At 35.0% G+C, this 18,681-nt stretch overlaps 1 long non-coding RNA gene across 1 annotated transcript; it reads left to right on the top strand.

The window, feature by feature from the left end:
• Positions 1-6,588: 6,588 nt before the first annotated feature.
• Positions 6,589-10,843, top strand: LOC114358233 (uncharacterized). Its single transcript, XR_003656364.1, has 3 exons — positions 6,589-6,730; positions 6,812-7,052; positions 10,518-10,843. It is a non-coding gene; the product is annotated as an uncharacterized LOC114358233 (long non-coding RNA).
• The last annotated feature ends 7,838 nt before the right edge of the window (positions 10,844-18,681 follow it).

The following is an 18,681-nucleotide window of genomic DNA, read 5'->3' as shown; positions in this document are numbered from 1 at the left end:
GCCATTTTATTGGCGTAGTTTTTCTATAATAGTTATATTGCAATATTATTATACAAAACAATGTTGCGCCCGCCAAAGTATATTTGGGCAATAAGCGATAAAATTCCGTCAATTGCTGATGATCTGTAATTATATTAAAACATTAAAATACTGTTTTTGCAGAAAGCAAAACATAGCCAATACAAGTAACATTGAAAAATTACATAATAATAAATAAATAAATATCTGGGGTCATCCAACGCATTGCTATTCTAGCATACTTCTACTAATAGATAATTTTGTTAGCTATTGTCTTAGATTAAGCTAATCTAAGGATATCGTATGATAATATAAAATATTTTGCTTGTTGTGTCTGTAAAAACAGACAGTCGTATAAGTATGTTTTATTTGCACTGTATTACTAGTATTTGAACTATTCTTCAAAACGAATGTATGTTTATCAGTCTACATCTACTCGTATTAGTTCCGTCGTTGTTGTAGCTCAAAGAGACCCTTTCACAGCGCTCGCATAGCGCTGTTAGTCATGTTGTCGGATTAGGTTGTGGAATTCTTCAGGCAGTGCATCGCCACAAATGTTAACCTTTGCTTTTTTGCATTACTACTCCCCATCTGTAATGATATCTGGAGTTTAGTATTACTGTTTAGCGTATACAACGTGATAAGTAGATATACCATTCAATTTCAATAACATGCATTCGGAAATAACAGAACATCAACAAATGACCTACAACATATTTCCAATATAGGAAAAACTTTCATCATCTACAACGTTACTAGTTAAGATGTCCCGATGATACTTCGATTTTCTTACAAGAATAACGTGATATATAAATAATTTCTCTATTACTTTGCTTTTTGTTTTAGAAGAACATTGTGATAAGTATGACGTGCCACATTGTCGAATAAAATAAAAATATTTTAAAAACTTAACTTTGTCATCAATACCGCGGTATCCTCGAGATGTCACGTTTTTCTTAAAAACGAAGAGCACCTCACATCTCAAAGCGCAGGTGGCAACTGAACTGTCACAGTGTCGAAGCCAACTAGATCGCCGAACGAGCCAGCGCTATAACGTAATATTTTGTCTCTTTCTCTCATAGTATTGTTGTTTGTAACAAATACCCTGTTTTTGGAGATAAAAGAACGCATGATTGCGGTTCAGAATTTCGGAAAAACAAAAAATCGTATATGTCGAGATGTCACAGTGTCGTCGCAAATGGGCGACATGTAGAGGCATAAGATCAAAATATTTGACGATTTGTAAGTACAATTTAAATTAAATAGTGTAAGAGGGGAACCTAACCTACAGAGAGAAATGACCAAAAACCAATTTTATAGGGCTTTATCTCGTGTTTATTGCCAACAAACCTATGACTAAATTACACAATTAAAGCAGACAACCTCTCAAGTTACTAAGCTAATATAAAAATAAGTAAAGTTAGGATCGGCATGTACATATGAACAATACTTAATAATAAGCAATAGTAATTGCATTGACTAATCAATCTTATGGCAAAGCATGATTTTAGTGTTCAAATCAAAATTGAGGATCGGTATGTACATATGGCTAATACTTAATGATAAACAATACTAATTGCATTGACTAATTAATCTTATGGTAAAGCGTAATTTTAACATTAGTTAGAAGCAAAAATGAGGATCGGTATATGCATTTGAGCCGGATACAATAGCAAGCTATACAATTGTATTTACTTAATAAACTTTATTACTAAAGTGTGAGCAATTCAATTAGAACACAAAACAAGGATCGGTATATACATTTGATCTAAACTTAATTACTAACTAAACAATTGCGTCTAATTACTAAAGTTCATTACAAAAGCATGTGCAAAGCATAAAACAAGGATTGGTATATGAATCAGGGCCACACTTTATAGGAAACTAAACAATTACGTTTAATCAATAAAGTTTATATCAAAAGTATGAGTAAACTAATTAAAGCGGAAATCTAGGATCGGCGTATGCATTAGGGCCATATTTAGTACAATAGCATTTTCTTAATAATTTTATAGCAAGAAGCGTGAAAAATAATGAAGTCATAAAAACAGGATCGGATTGTGCATTTGAGCTAAGTATGAATGTAAACAATGTGCAGAATTATCCTGTTTTTGCCTCCGAGATTTATTTTACCGTGTAGTACCCCTGTACGACAAGCCAATCCGCACACAATATTCAGCGTAGTAGTAGTAAAAAACAAAAGAGCGGGCAACCCCACCCCTACCACGCTGTGGGCTCGGTGTCCGNGCGTGAAACATTATCATCTAAGCTAATGCGAGGCAACAATTAATTAGTTCATGTAAATCTAGCTTTAAGCACGGGAGGCGTGCATGTGACGTCACAACGCGAGAGTCCGGTCAGTTCCGTGTTACGTAAGCAGACCGTATACTCGCGGTGCGTGTGTGCGTTCACTTCGGGCGTATCGTGTTTGTATTGTACACCTTTATCTCCGCCATTAGATTATTATTTGGCTCGCCTACGCACACAGCACGACCTGCCCGCACCACGGTCGGACGCCGAATGCCCCCACCGCTGACTGGGCTGTGTGACACAGCTGTGACGTATGCGCTCGAGACAAATGTCTAAACACTACATCCCTTCCTTGTTTTAATTTGAAATAAATACAATTTATTATTCAATTAACTTTTGAGGCGCTTCTTCATTAGGCGCTTTGTTTTAATCATTTGATCATTATTGCTTCACTGTTTTACTATTTTCAGTTTAATTTTTCACCATAATATTGCTATTAGCTTCTGATTAATCACCCTCATTCTGGTCCATCACTTTCCATTGTCCTAGTACTTTTTTTTTTTATATTTTTGTATGTATTTGAATATCCTCCTATACTTTTAGTTACTGTGTGTAATGTCGCGATTCAAACTCAATTTATTTTCTCTAGTCATATTTTTAACAGGCTTTTATTAGGTCGACTTGCAAGTCTTTTAACGATCTATGTAATAAAGTCTAAGAATCTGAATTACACGCACTTCTGATGATACATCATGAAAATTGGCAATTAAATGTACATTTATANGTCGTGTTACACTACTACTATTTCTATTTATTTATATTAACCGGCAGACAGTGGTGACTGAGTTTGTTGCGGCGCTTCTTCTCAGCACTTGCCAAATGTTGGTCTCGAAGCGCTGGTAGGGTAAAAAGATTATGAGACATGTAGAGGCTCCTTAAGAGCAAAATGACGATTTGTAAGAACTATTTATTAGTCCAAACAAATAAAGAAATTTTGACTTTTGACTTTTTTTTTACCTATAATAAAATCTCTCACTCTTCAGTGGAGACCACTTTTTTATTTCATCGAAATAATACATATAATAACTAGTTTTTTATTATTCATAACAAGGCAGGCATTTGACCGCAATCGCACCTGGTGTTAAGTGAGATGCAGTCTAGGATGGTGGTACATTATGTGCCCTGTAAGTGCCTATTCACTCTCGCCTTGAAAAGGTTTTTGAATACCCATATTTTCTTTCCCGAAATTCCTGAAAACTGGTACTGAAGTTATCATCGATTAATTTCTACTAATTATTTATGACGGGGTACTATTTTAATGTCACTGTCCATATTCTACACAAATAAAATATTAGGTAGGTACATTTTTGATTTGAAAAGAAAATTAGTTTCTTTAAATATTTAGAAACTGGAAACTTCATAGGTGTTTTTGTGGACGCTCACGACACATTTGTGGATATTTTATTCGCTTACGTCATGGCCATTCGTCATTTTTTTTTTCATCCACAATTTTTCCACAAAATCCTTAACAAGTTTCGTAGCAGTTATGACCAGTACCCAAGTTATCTATCCAAGGGCGGCGTTCAAATTGTCTTAATTTTTCATCTCGCGCCGCCCGCCCACTCCGGTCCCTCTCATAATTGTTTTTAATTTAAAGAGGGAATGGGAAACGCTACAAGACCGGTTACAAGAAAAATAATGTTTTGTAAAGGTGGGCTTGTAGAATTATTACTTTGGAGTTTGTTGGTTATATTTTTGGGAGGTAAGGAGTTTGGCGATGTTTTGTTGGGAAATTTTAACTTTTATTTTATTTTAAAAAGTGAATAGTGACAATTAGTTTCAGTAGAAGGTACTAAGGTACGAGTAAAAGGCATATAAGCAAGACTAAGAAGAAGAAGAAAGTAATGTTATTATACACAATGTCCCTACTTTCTCATACACATACGATTTGGAATTTTTCTGACACTTGATTGACCATTTCCCAGTTACATTTTGAAAATTTCCTAAAAGCATAAAAAAATGCCGTTATCTCACAAGTATGTAAAAGTAACACAATGTATTAAGTACATAGCCATCCCATATTCAGTACTGAAACATTGCTTGTAGTGTACTATGAGAGTACTTAGACTTAGAGGACGCATACGTAATTATTACTGACATGCACATACTTTATTTATTTTAAGGTATTATTGTCATCTATGACTTGCTCGCGCTCATGGTAACTAACGTATGTCACCATTTCACCAACGGGATCGAAACCCGGGTCCATTAGTCTGGTATGCGCAACCCACTATGCCATGTGGCCTACATACCTACATGTTTCCAAATTCCTCCGTCAAGCACTTCCATAAGTTTAAGATTTTTAATTACAACATTACTAAGTACTTTTAAAACCCTCTGAAAACAGCTCAAGGGCTTTCCTTTATAAGAAATTAATGGCTTTCGCAAAATGCAAACGACAAGAGAATTAAAATTTTCATCAAAAAGTCTTGTTTAAGAAGTCTTCGCTGCGTCAAAAGAAAACAAATTAAGACGGTATAGACAACCACCTAGCCACCCCTCGAAAAAAAGAAAAGAATGAAACGGAGAACTGTTTACTCGAGTTGGAGCGGGATAGGCTATCACCCCGCGAAAAATTAAGATTCAAATCGTAAGAAAATTAAAATTCGAGACCGGTCATTGTTTGTTCCCGCTCGCTCTTGAGGGATGTTGGTATTTTTGTCCTTGTCTGGTGGGTAAAAAAAGGGAGTGATTGGTGCTCTATGGCCAGTGGGGGTCTTGCTAGGGAATGACAGTTTGATGTTGGCTTCTTTTTCTTATTGGACGATTATTGTTTTATGTTTCTTTGGAGAAAATTCATAAACTTCTGTTCGTAGTAAGTTGGACCGGCCTTCACTTTGTAAAAGTCGTAATTATCTACATAAGAACCGCGAGTTAACTTTTAAGTTGATGTGTTTCATATGAAAAGTATAAAGTAACTTTGAAATGATTGTTAATTTGACATGATTTGTTATAACACAATGAATTAAGTAATTCTAAAGCAACTATTTATGAAGATTACAATAATTTAGCTCAGGAATAGTCTAAGAACAATAGGGGCAAAAGATTTGTTCTCCAACTATCATTATCTAATCGTTTAGTTATTAGTTTAATAAGTTATGATCGGCTTTGAAGTAAATTAATAGTTATATCCCTACGAATACAGCTTTAACCATCTTAATAAGATATCTGTACACATGATACCACTACACATCGGCCAAGAAAAAAGCAGCAAAACTGGATTGCTTTTCATTTCATTCACAAACGATACTTGCTTAAGTGAAGCAGCAAATCGAACGCACAGCGTTGAATAGAGCTCTGTGATTGATTCGTGTATCACCCTGTGCGTCCACGCGCACTATGAGACCTCATAGTAATTTATGTGAATACGGGCGTTAGAGTAGGCGCACGCCGTTGATTTTTCGTCGGCCGATAGTTTAGTCGGGCAGTTGATCAGTATGGGCATGTATGGGAGTGCGCACACTACGCCGATTCGATTTGGCCAATTCTTCATACAAATTAAAATCGGGCACAACTATCGGCCAACTAAAAATCTACGGTGTGCGCCTACTCTTAGACTCCGAGTATAAATACTTAGTTGTGTTCTTCGCCCTAACATTTGCATACACCGAGATTCAAACTAGTACCCAGCTTGATGCCAATCGAACCACCAGTCCACTCTATCCATAACATGACAACTATCTTTTTTTTGTGGCTATGCTATCTTGCCAGTGTCGAGTTAAAAACGGGGAAACGGGAATTAAAGGAAAAATGCCTACTTTCGTAATTTGGAAAGGAATACAACTATCTTATTTCTCCGTCTTTTTCTCAGGTTTTTCCCCGATAATTAAACGACAACGTCAAAACGTCTGATCAAAGGGGTGCTCTAAAAATGTCCCCCCACAGGGTGGGGGTTCGTTTCTTTGTTCGCGTTATCTATACAATTATTTGAAGAAAGTAAAGACTCGCAAAAAGATAGGAAGGCTGGACGCTTCGGGACGGCGCCGTCGCCTTTTCGGGGAAATAAATTAAGCTCTTTATCTTTAACTCTTTGGATTTTGTGAGAGAAACTGCATTTGTTTATTTATTTATTTATTTATGAATAGAATGATATTGGTAAGGTGGACGATTGACTAAGGAACGATGCATACCAGTTCGTTAATGTCTATTTTACTTATATTCTTCTTAAGCTTGTTCTTATTTTTTTTCTAAAATGAAACATTTATCTTTCTAGGTCAACCCCTGGACGAAATGAAAGACTACAAGAAGAAGTGGCAGGCGTCCACTTTGAATGGACATCCCATCAACTAAGGACGGTTCTATGGCGCTACCCATGGTGCCGATTGTCTTATATCGAACAGTAAGTTCAGCAGCAACATTAAAATGAAAAAAAATAAAAGAAGACCAAAGGTCTTTCAATCAGGTCAGCTAAAGACAGAAAAGAAGTTTAAGTAGTAATAATACAATCTATTTTTGTTTTAAAAACATTAATTCTATTTTCCAGGCCGCTACATAGCAACACGGACTTCGCCGGACTCCCTACAAAAACGCCCCGCGGAGGGGAAACGTGGCAAAAATGACGCTCGAAATAAATATACCCACCCATTTCACCAGACCTCCCACGCCCCTCTCATCCACAACTAACCAGAGCAAAAAACTGGCGACACTAACGAAGCCAGGGGTCTACACTAACTGGACCTTCAGCCATAGAGCGTTGTTAAGATTTACGCGGCAAAAATGAATTGGTAAGAAACAATAGCTTCGGTAATTGCACCCTTAATATTTATAATGTCATTTTGGGTAATTTTATGGCTGCCTTTGAAAAGTTTTAAACATTTCGGGGAATAATAACCGATTTTCGTTTAAAGTATTTCGAAAGGTTTCTTTCTAAGTGAGTTACATCTTCTTCATATAATCAAGTACAGTAAGACGTGTTGTACAATGCTGGAATTATCTACCCTAAATGCCCTTAAATGTGTTCTTTTGACCAGTAAATTGTAATTCTCGTTGATAAATCACACTATTACATAATATCACATGTGACCACTAGATTTGAACGGGCGCCCTTTACTAACACTACTATTTTATGTTGTTTAGATTGAACTGGTTTTGTGTGTGTCAATCAATATCTAGTTACTATCTACATAATAATATAAAATTTTATCAAAATCTATTAAATTTTGTAAAACACAAACACATCCGATTCGTGTTTACTAATGAAGAATGTTCACTAATTTTGTTTTTTAGCTTTCTGTATTCTCTGTTAAAAATAAAAAATACACGTGAAAGAATTATCTCGATACGTTAATTAGTTTCCAAGATATTGAATTTTAAAAGTGCGGGCGGCGGCCGGCCCGCCATTTTATGCGCGTGACGTCATATTACAACGACTGGCTCATATTTGTATGGGTGGAATCTTGCAAACTGAATTAAGACCCACTTCCAGGCAACCGATTAAGCTGAAATTTCGCAAACACATGTGATTTGGATGACCATGCAATATTATGATGACATGGAGCTGATCTGATGATGGAGCTGGAAGGTGGCCATAGGAACTCTATAATAAAACGACTTAAATGCATCGAGTTTGGGCTCGTTCGTTTTGTATTGATGAGTATTTTAATTCTATATAGTAATCGGGGTCTAATGATGGAGCTGGAAGGTAATTCGCAATAAACGACACAATCGCATCAAGTTTGGGTTTGGTTCAATTTTAATTTCTGTGATGGGTCTGGGTGTTAATATGTATAATAAGTTTGTATTTACAAAAAAAAAATATTTAAGTATGTTTATATCCGTTTTCTAGTGAGCGGACGCTGTGAATGTACGTCACACGGGGTCACGTGACCGTCGGCGGGACTCAATATTTAAGCGAACTTTGAATGCCTATAAAATCATAACTACTGGGTATTTTTGAATGAAATAAAAACTAATGTATTTGTAAATGTAAAAGCTTAACTGTAACATAGGTTTCAAGTGATTTTGCATACCTAGTAACATTCTCAATTTAGTACGAGTAGTATTAAACCTACTTATTCACTTATTCCCATATTGAAATACATAAACGGGTCACAGTATTTGTAGTAGTTACTAGATCGTTACCCAAGTATACCTACGTTTTTTGTTTTTCTATAAATTATTATCTGATAGCCAACGTCAAGTAAATTATGATATTCAAGTAAATAATTAAGAGTGAAATAATTTTCGACAGAATAAATAATGAATGATAGATGATATCCCCCATTTCCCTTGACTTTCAGTAAAGAAATTACTCTTTATTGAAAGCTTATTCTAATTTATTAATACAAAAATAAGTTATTAGTTAATTCAACGGGACACGGAATCGATAGGTACGTCACGAAAAAAATCATGTGTAAAGTCTATATTAACGTAAGTGCGCCTATTAACGACCCCCCAAAATTTGTATTCTATTACCGCCCTATTTTCCTTTCTTTCATAAAAGACATAATAACAGGTTCCAGAAAACACGTTACCTAAAAAATATCTAGATATGTTTATTGACTATCAAAACGATTAAAGTTTGTGTTCGTAAATAACCAGTAAACGGAGTTATTTGATATTAAATGGGACGCGCCCGCAACGGACGCACTTTTCATACTGACGCGCTCCCAGCTACTTAAGGTGCACCTTGTTATTAATTAGCGATTTTAACACATTTAAAATGAGTATACCAACATGTTTTTGCATAACAATATTAATTCGTACTTTAGTTTCCTTAATAAACCCTCAATATAGCCCTCTCGCTGTATTTTTGTGGCTTAAAAACAATTTTAAATAAGGGCGGTAATAGAAACACTTTTAATAATTTGGTTCCTAATAACGACCCATGGCGTTGTTAGAATTTTGATAACGTTTTTTATTTTAGTATTTATATCTTTAATTACGCATTTAACCTCCATTTTATTATCTTGATCGATTCATAAGAATATTTCACATAATTAAATCAATTAACGCCATACGTTAATTGTCATAGGTTTGGCATAAAACTGCAATGAACATTAAAGAATATCTCTAATAATGTATGGCAATAGATTTTAATAAAACCTGTTAAATTCTAATTAGTACCTATTTGATATAAAATAAAACCTAATAAAAATGATACTTCACTGATCACGTCTTCATTAAAGTAGATATTTTAGTTTATTACTCATTTTTTTTACGGTCGCTAATAGAATAAAGTAATATTCATAGTGGATTCTATTACCGCCTCATAACTATAACGCCACTTGCGAAGACTTATAAGCCTGTATTTTTTATATAACTAACATTTATGACATGACACCAAACCAATCATGCGTTATCACAACTACTATGTAACTTTTTAAGATCTTTTGAATAATAAAAAAATAATTCAAAATAATTATACAGACAGTGTCCAATTGTTCATAGTTTAAATTAAAATACACAATTACACACAATTAACATCAACCAAAAACTATTTAAGAATTATAGTCAAATTAAAAATAAAATATTAAATGAAAAATAAATTTTATTAAAACTCAAATACAATTTAAATAATGACCCCCACTACTCACTAGAACACCGGGTACCGCGTCATCAAGTATAATAGAGGAATTTATTATTCTACTATTTCTGCTTGATTATTTATTTATTTTCGAGAAGCGTGCCTTTTCTCTTTTAAGAATAAAAAAAATTAACTTGAAAAAAAAAAAACAAATTTAACTAAAACTAAAAGCAAAACAAATTTAACTTGAAAAAATCAAGTGGTTCCCGAGCCTCTGAGCGGGAATCGAACCCGTGCCTCTTGGAATATACCCAATTGAAGAGCAATATTCTTAGCGGTCGGTAATAGAAACAGAAAAAACGTTAATAGAAACACACCTCGTCTATAGGTCGGTAATAGAAACAACTGCTTTTTCAGATTAAATTGCTATTTATTAATTATTGTGTAATTGTATACTCATTATTACTACTTGAATTCAAAGACTACTTCATCATTGTTATAAATAAATTAAAGTGTATTTTCTATCACCACGTCTTATATCTAATTTTCTAATGTTTATCCGAAGTCAGCTTAAACTGGCGGTAATAGGCGCATTTACGTTACTTTCAATGTTATGGAATTTTGTAAAGTGTGATGAATCAACTTTGCAATCAATCGTTACCCAATTCAACAGCTTTCGTGGTCTTATTTATCTGTTATTTATATGAATTGTCTTTAATTTCAGACTCGCATCGCTTAAGGCAGAAGAAGTTAGTGGAGTATCAACATACATAGCCGAAATGACAAATGAGCTGTATACCCTACTGATGGCGATTTGACAGAGATCTTCAAACCAAGGCAGTGATTAAATAATTTACACACTATTGCTAGTATCAACATACACAGTCCAAATGACAAATGAACTGTGGCCTACTGCCGGCGACTTGACAGAGATCTTCAAACCAGAGTAGTGATTAAATAATTAACACACTATTGCTAGTATCAACATACACAGTCCAAATGACAAATGAACTGTGGCCTACTGCCGGCGACTTGACAGAGATCTTCAAACCAGAGTAGTGATTAAATAATTAACACACTATTGGCGTTTGCTAAATATATTTCACTTATTACCTAAACCAGCTCGTTTTTGCATACTGCTGATTTACTATTCTCCTTAACCTATCAATAGTTGTACTACTTGGATAGCAACTTTGAAAAAAGTTCCAAAAATTTAGTCCTGAAAACTTAATTTTAATGAAACTATAATAAAAATTTGTCAATAATGTCTCAAAATCAATATTTACAGTTGATTGAAATTAATTTGAGTCTTCATGACTAGAATAGTAGGTGTTTAAGTTTTATAAGATAATTGGTGCTTTAGGATTATTTAGGTTTCAAATACCCGACTGATTGGTGATGTGACTCCATTGTTAGCATCGAATTTGCTTTATATGACTAAGGCTGAGTTGCACCACCTAACTTTAACGATAACTATGACGATAACCGGAGCATTATGTATGGAGTTTGACAGATTTTTGACGTTGTCAAAGTCAAAGTAAGATGGTGCAACCCAGCCTTAGATTATCTCCTTCCGAGCCAATAGTTACATAAAAACGTCAACTGGCAATGCGGCTGTCTAGTGCCCCGGTCACGCGATGGGGGCGCTGGCAATTTCCCATCCGACTGACAATTTCCTCGGCCCGCCCGATTTTAATATAAAACGAGAAAAAACACCACTCTGTTTCTGTCGACGGGAGAAGTGTGGGGATAAGACGGTGAAGAGAAAACAAATAATAAATTAAGCTTTATTAAAATCAAAGTTAAGATCTGACTGATCTTGACCATTACATATTATGTCCTCGTTTAGAACCTGCTAATCAGAAAAGGGCTAATAAGAAAAAGAAGTCACAAAGACACTTTTTCTCTTTTTATACATTCAAAAACTTCTTTAACTTACTTTACTAGTAAGTATTTTACTCATTTTAAGGCTCCTCTAAGAGAATTATAACTTAAGCTCACTACAGAAGAAGTAATCGCTTATAACTCAGAGAAAACCGCACTTAGGTGACACTAAGGCTGAGTTGCCAACCAACCAACCAATTTACTTTAACCGTACCTATAACAATAACCGGTGTTTTTTCTATGGAATTTGACAGATTTTTGACGTTTATTAAAATAAGATAGTGCAACTCAGCCTAAGGGTTCTTCTTCTTCTGCCTTGCCTAATCCCGTTACGCAGGGTCAACTTTCCCAATCATACGCTGCCATTTGATTCATGTCCTTTTGGACATACGTCAACCAGGTGGTTTGGGGTCTTCCTCTTCCCCTCTTTTTTGTAGCGATGGAAAGGCACTTTTTACAAACACCACGGTTAAGCTGCACTAATGTTAAATGGATAGGATGGGACATACATGGGTGCTTTGGAAAGAAAGTTGGTAAAATAATATCACTTGATTGATACCTAATTAGTCTCGCTAAATAAAATTAAAAATTATCGTAAAATTTTGAGTTCATTACAAACATTTTTCATTGTAAACCCGACTTTTTTTGTATGCAAGACAAGGCAGGTATTTTACCGCAATCGCACATGGTGTTAAGTGAGATGCAGTCTATGATGGTACATATCTACCCTGTGAGTGCCTATTCAATTTTATACCAAAAAATAGTTTGATATAAGTCCCATTTTCTTTGTGTATTGTCATTCTAAGATCAAGCATATCCTCACAAATCTCCCGCTCCTTTCAAAATGGCTTGGCGAGAGAAAGAAAAGTGGTCCGCGGGTGGGGGCGCCCCCACCCTGTTATTTTATAAGATGTTATTTTATTTTCCTCGCATTGTGCCTGTCCGGTCTTGTTCCTTTGACTTGTTGTTTCTTGTGTTGAATTTGCTGAGCCAAGATTAAATATCGCTCGATTATTATAAAGGTTAATCGATTTCATTGTTAATAAAATAATGGCATCTCGATTCCACTTGAATAAGGAAAGCGTAATCAATTTGTTGTTTACAAAAATAAATGTAGCTATTATTACGAAAAATTCATAATGTTTTTGTAGGATATTGCATGTTTGAAAAAACCAGATTAATAAATAACAAAGAAATTGCAATCTAATACGAGTATGAGCGTGAATAATAACTATTATGTAACATTAGTTTTAAATGAGTTGTTGTGTTCCGGCAGTTAGAGGTAAGATAGCCAGTTCCTCCGTGGTTGAGGATTCCGGGTGAAGCTACTTCGGCCTGATCATCACTTACCATCAGGTGAGATACAGGCCAAGAGCGCCCTCGTTGTGTATAAAAAAATAAATGTTCACAAAAGATGTCTTGGGTTCATACAATTTAATATAACCACAAATGTATATTTATAATTTAAAAGCTGGCAAAAAAGTAGCAAATTAAATTAAAATATTCCCATGATGAACTGCGCTACAAAACTACGAAAGGTAACTACGACGTCTACGACCCGTAGCGCGCTACGAATGGCCGTAGTCCGTAGACGTTTGTAGCATTACTACGGTTTGGAAGGCTCGTAGTTGTCTAAAGATATTTTTAATTTATTATAATACTTTTTTATAAGTTTGCGTGCTACCAAATACTTGTTGTTTCAATTTTTTTTTATCCACAACGAGGAAGCTCTTGGCCTGTATCTCACCTGATGGTATGTGACGATCAGGCCGAAGGTGGAAGCGAGCTTCACCCGGAATCCTCAACCACGGAGGAACTGGCTATCTTACCTCTAACTGCCGGAACACAACAATGCTGTTAACATTGTTGTTATAATGGTGTACGTTACTCCAGCTGGAAAGTAGCTCCTAGAGTGATATGAGTAGAACGTATAATTAGTTCCCAACATGGTGTAAATGTGCGCCGAATTAGAGATTAGTGCGTGCTGTCGTTTTGGTACAAAACGAAAAAAACGATTCCTGCTGGAGTAACGTTGTTCTAGCAGGAAAATTCTAAACGAATGATCGGAAAGAGAAAAACTGTGTACGAGCAGATAGCTTATATTTGTTCTATTATCTGAGCTGAAAATGTGATTTGTGCGTCTTCAGGTTTTCGAGATATTGCATTTCCTGCCAGGGTAACGTTTTGCAGAATGCTCTATCTCAATAACCGTTATATGTGCGCCTATAGAATAAACACACACGAGTAGCTCTTGATTTGTGCGTATATGTGAAAGAAACATGTTTATGAAAATATTTATAAATATCAAGTAATCGAGCTTTCTTCAAAATCCGAAAAAATCGTGTAGCGCCTGAATAACAAAACATACAAGCTCACTGAAAACTGTATTCGATCCTTCTTAAGACGTATTATAACCATAGAAAGTTTCAAAAACGCACATTCATGGGTCATTGAATAATATCACTAAAAGTAATTACGACGGAGCTATAACTTTGACGTCAAAATACAAGGAATCAGCTACACCAAGATGAGCGGATGTTAACCGTATAATTAGAGCGTTTATTGAACAAATATAAAATACAATATTCAACTTAGAATGTATCGCTTAAAAAAAGATATGCATAAAAATATCAAATTGTAAATACCGGCTGGTTATCCGACCAAATTCGAATGCATACAAAAAAGCGACGGATTCATACTTATCGACGACCTTCTTAACTTTACACACGAACCGGTTGAAATTTGTTGTACCGAAGTACACTGAAGTAGAAAATAACCAGTAAAAAAATAAAATGTAATTAATGTATGACATTTTTTTAAAGAATTTAATATAGTCTATAGTTGGTATGGTTGACATAATAATATAATTATTGGACAATTTTATTGATCCTACTAATATTATAAATGTGAAAGTTTGTATGGATGTCTGGATGTTTGTTACTCTTTCACGCAAAAACTGCTGAACGGATTTTGATGAAACTTTACAGTATTATTGTTTATAACCCAGAATAATATATGTAAGTATTATAGGCTATAATTTACGACGATCTGTGAAACTGAATTTCACGCCTGTGAAGCCGCGTGCAAAAGCTAGTAATGTAATAAAAAAGATGTCCCAAATCGCGCAGTTCGTGGTATACAGGGTGGAAACGATAAGTGATCTCACTCGGTTATTTCTAAACTATACAAGATATCAAAAAACTAGTTACTGATCCTGAAAGTGCTTCGTAAGTTCTATCAAATATGTAGTACCAATAATAGGTGACAGAATATAGTTATAGTTAATAGATGTTTTGTCCCCCGATTCAAAAATCTTGCTCATAACGCATACCTACCTACACTTTAGGATGAGAAATAGCCGTAAATGTGGTAAGAAAACTAAAATTTTGTACAGTTTTGACTACTATTGTCTTGCGTAAATTGGGCGCATTCTTTGAAATATTTGCATAACGAATACTATGTATGTAAGTAATAAAACTACTTTACTTATTTATAAGTAGGTATGTATATTGATCTGTGATTCTATGTCATAATATAATACTTTTAAGATACAATTGATTAGAGATTCATAAAAAGAAAAATAGAGTTTATCAGTAGGTATGTATGATCTGTGAAAAATTAAGAGAATAAAAAACAATTTCCACAATAGCAAGGTTTTTCAATATGGTCACAAATTGTATTTTTCACTATAGGGGGTTCGGCGGTCAATAAAGATTCAGATTTCGTGACGTTTCCGCACATAGATTTCAATAATAGATACCGCATGTCAAATACCTAAATAGAATGAAAAGTATGAAAACGAGCGTGTCATTCTTCGTCATCCATAAGAGTAGGCGCACACCGTTGATTTTTAGTTGGCCGATAGTTGTGCCCGATTTCAAATTGTATGATGAATCGGCCAAATCGAATCGGCGTAGTGTGCGCACTCCCATACATGCCCATACTGATCAACAGCCCGACTAAACTATCGGCCGACGAAAAATCAACGGTGTGCGCCTACTCTAACTCGTGTAACCATGAACCCATCTTTACGGTCGAGGGTACAGCGGTTAAAATTTATTTTCCACTGTACCATCAAGGGAACAGCCAAGGGTACACAGGAAAATAAGGGTGTCTATCAACGAGCTCGAAACTAAACATCGTAAGCGCCATTCACATTTTTATCGGAAAGTTAATAGAAATATTAGCGCGGCGACGGTGCGGCGGCGGCGCGGCGGCGACGCGGTGGCGGCGTCGCGAGCAGGAGCGCTTAAGTTTTCTTGATATCTAAAAGTCTCCTGACTGTATCGAAGAGGTAAATACCGATGCCGCGATGTCCGTTGTGATTTTATTAGGATTGTTGTGATTTTATGGCTTCCTACCTCCAAATGCCGGAATACAGGAAATAAAGGGCCCATTTACATGTTTTTTTGTATTATTATGAATGTTCAGGAAACGGCACAGTTTTTAAAATGATTTTGGACCTATGGAAGTGCTTTTTTTTACTTAAACTTTTAAGTTGAAAATTTGATAGTGTTCTGATAAAAGCATAATTTTAATGTTTCTAACAAAACTTTTGTATCTTGAATCAAAGATAGGAAGGTGATTATTTTTTTCAAACATCTGCAATTAATAACAAATCTGTCGAAAAAAAGAAATCTGGAAAAAGTCAGCCCAAAAAAAACATAAAAATGTTTAAAGCCTACTAGGTCATAAAATTTTAAAATATCACAAAATTAACTCTGTCTCCTAAACTAAGCACAATCGTATCATATACATGGGGGTGATTTAGGTACACCTTGATATAAGGAATCTAAATTTTTCTTTTAGACCTCACTGTTTTGGCCACCCTGTATATTTATTAATTGCCTAAAACATTTGAACACGACTGTACTAACAACAGCTTAAGTTTAATACGCTCAATGTGGAAGGTCATCGATATGTATGAATCCGTCGCTTTTTTGTATGCATTCGAATTTGGTCGGATAACCAGCCGGTATTTACAATTTGATATTGTTATGCATATCTTTTTTTAAGCGATACATTCTAAGTTGAATATTGTATTTTATATTTGTTCAATAAACGCTCTAATTATACGGTTAACATCCGCTCATCTTGGTGTAGCTGATTCCTTGTATTTTGACGTCAAAGTTATAGCTCCGTCGTAATTACTTTTAGTGATATTATTCAATGACCCATGAATGTGCGTTTTTGAAACTTTCTATGGTTATAATACGTCTTAAGAAGGATCGAATACAGTTTTCAGTGAGCTTGTATGTTTTGTTATTCAGGCGCTACACGATTTTTTCGGATTTTGAAGAAAGCTCGATTACTTGATATTTATAAATATTTTCATAAACATGTTTCTTTCACATATACGCACAAATCAAGAGCTACTCGTGTGTGTTTATTCTATAGGCGCACATATAACGGTTATTGAGATAGAGCATTCTGCAAAACGTTACCCTGGCAGGAAATGCAATATCTCGAAAACCTGAAGACGCACAAATCACATTTTCAGCTCAGATAATAGAACAAATATAAGCTATCTGCTCGTACACAGTTTTTCTCTTTCCGATCATTCGTTTAGAATTTTCCTGCTAGAACAACGTTACTCCAGCAGGAATCGTTTTTTTCGTTTTGTACCAAAACGACAGCACGCACTAATCTCTAATTCGGCGCACATTTACACCATGTTGGGAACTAATTATACGTTCTACTCATATCACTCTAGGAGCTACTTTCCAGCTGGAGTAACGTACACGTTATAATGAACTGCTCAATCTACTTATTTAGTTTCTAAGCTACATAACGTAAATAAAAAACAAATCACAAGTTCTTGAAAAAGTAGCTAAATTTTCACAACGTATAAATGCTTAGTTACGTGTTAGTAGAAAATTATACGTAATAATACTTTTTTACTAAAGATTCATATTAATTAATGTAACATTCACAAGAAATGTTTTTGGCTGTGACTCGTAGAAGCTATTAAGCGTCTGGACTCTAATAAAAGTCTTTCAGACAATGGCATCGCAAAAAAAGGTTTCTTGGCACAATTATCAAGTTACTTTGCCAATGCACGGTGCATTAACCAAGATGGCGTATATTTTATTTCTTTTGTACGTACTTTTGAAGATTTAGATGGCCTTTGGTGATAAGGATCGGCCAAATAATAAAATGTTGACGAATGAAGTGTTAAATGCTGACCCATGGGCCAAATTATAAACAATACTTACTTAAATCCTGTACTTATAGGGCCTGACCGATAGGGCCAGAACTTTAGTGTTAGCTTCATACCCTAATCGGATTTATTAGTAGCTGTGATTACGGTTGATGACGGCTGATGGAGCCGATCTTTGAGTTATAGGTAGGTATGTATCTACAAAGTAGATGGAAGCCGGAAATCATCAAAACATTTCAATTAAAATTAAATAAATCTGCTTAGATTAGACTTCTCAGAATAGATATAAAAATTCAAAGATTCAACATTATTTATTTCTTTATAAAGGCTTACTTAAATACTAATAGACGAAGCCTCCTTTTAGGCGTATGATTGCCTGTGCCAGGAGACAACGCTCTGCATCGAACTCATAGTATGGATATCTACATGTATTTTCGTAAATCTCTCAATCTCTCTCTCACATTACATCTAGGTTACACACATTACATCACATTACATTAGACCCTATCGTCTCGCCATTACTCTAAGAGTAATCTCGACTCAAATCTCGTATTTATTTGTCTGAATGACAGTCCAATAAATTGACCATGTTACATTTTTTACTTATTAACTTACCTATCTATCTAAATGAACGCTAGAAAATATTCCTACATACTTACGTCTAGGTATGTAAGAACCCTCGTCTCACCATTATCCTAAGAGCAATCTCTCAAAATTCTCAAATCTCGTTTTTATTTGCGTAATATTGTAGGTGAGCTGTCTGAATGGCAGTCCAAACAGATCGCGAAGTTTTCAACGTTCGTTTTGAACCTCGATTGATTTGTATTCCCTTAGATAAGTAATT

This window comes from Ostrinia furnacalis, unplaced genomic scaffold (genome assembly GCF_004193835.3).
Source record: "Ostrinia furnacalis isolate ACB-3 unplaced genomic scaffold, ASM419383v2 OfSCF3759, whole genome shotgun sequence".
Lineage (NCBI taxonomy): Eukaryota > Metazoa > Arthropoda > Insecta > Lepidoptera > Crambidae > Ostrinia > Ostrinia furnacalis.
Note: the sequence above shows the minus strand (reverse complement) of the source record. Positions and strands in the feature narration are given on the sequence as shown.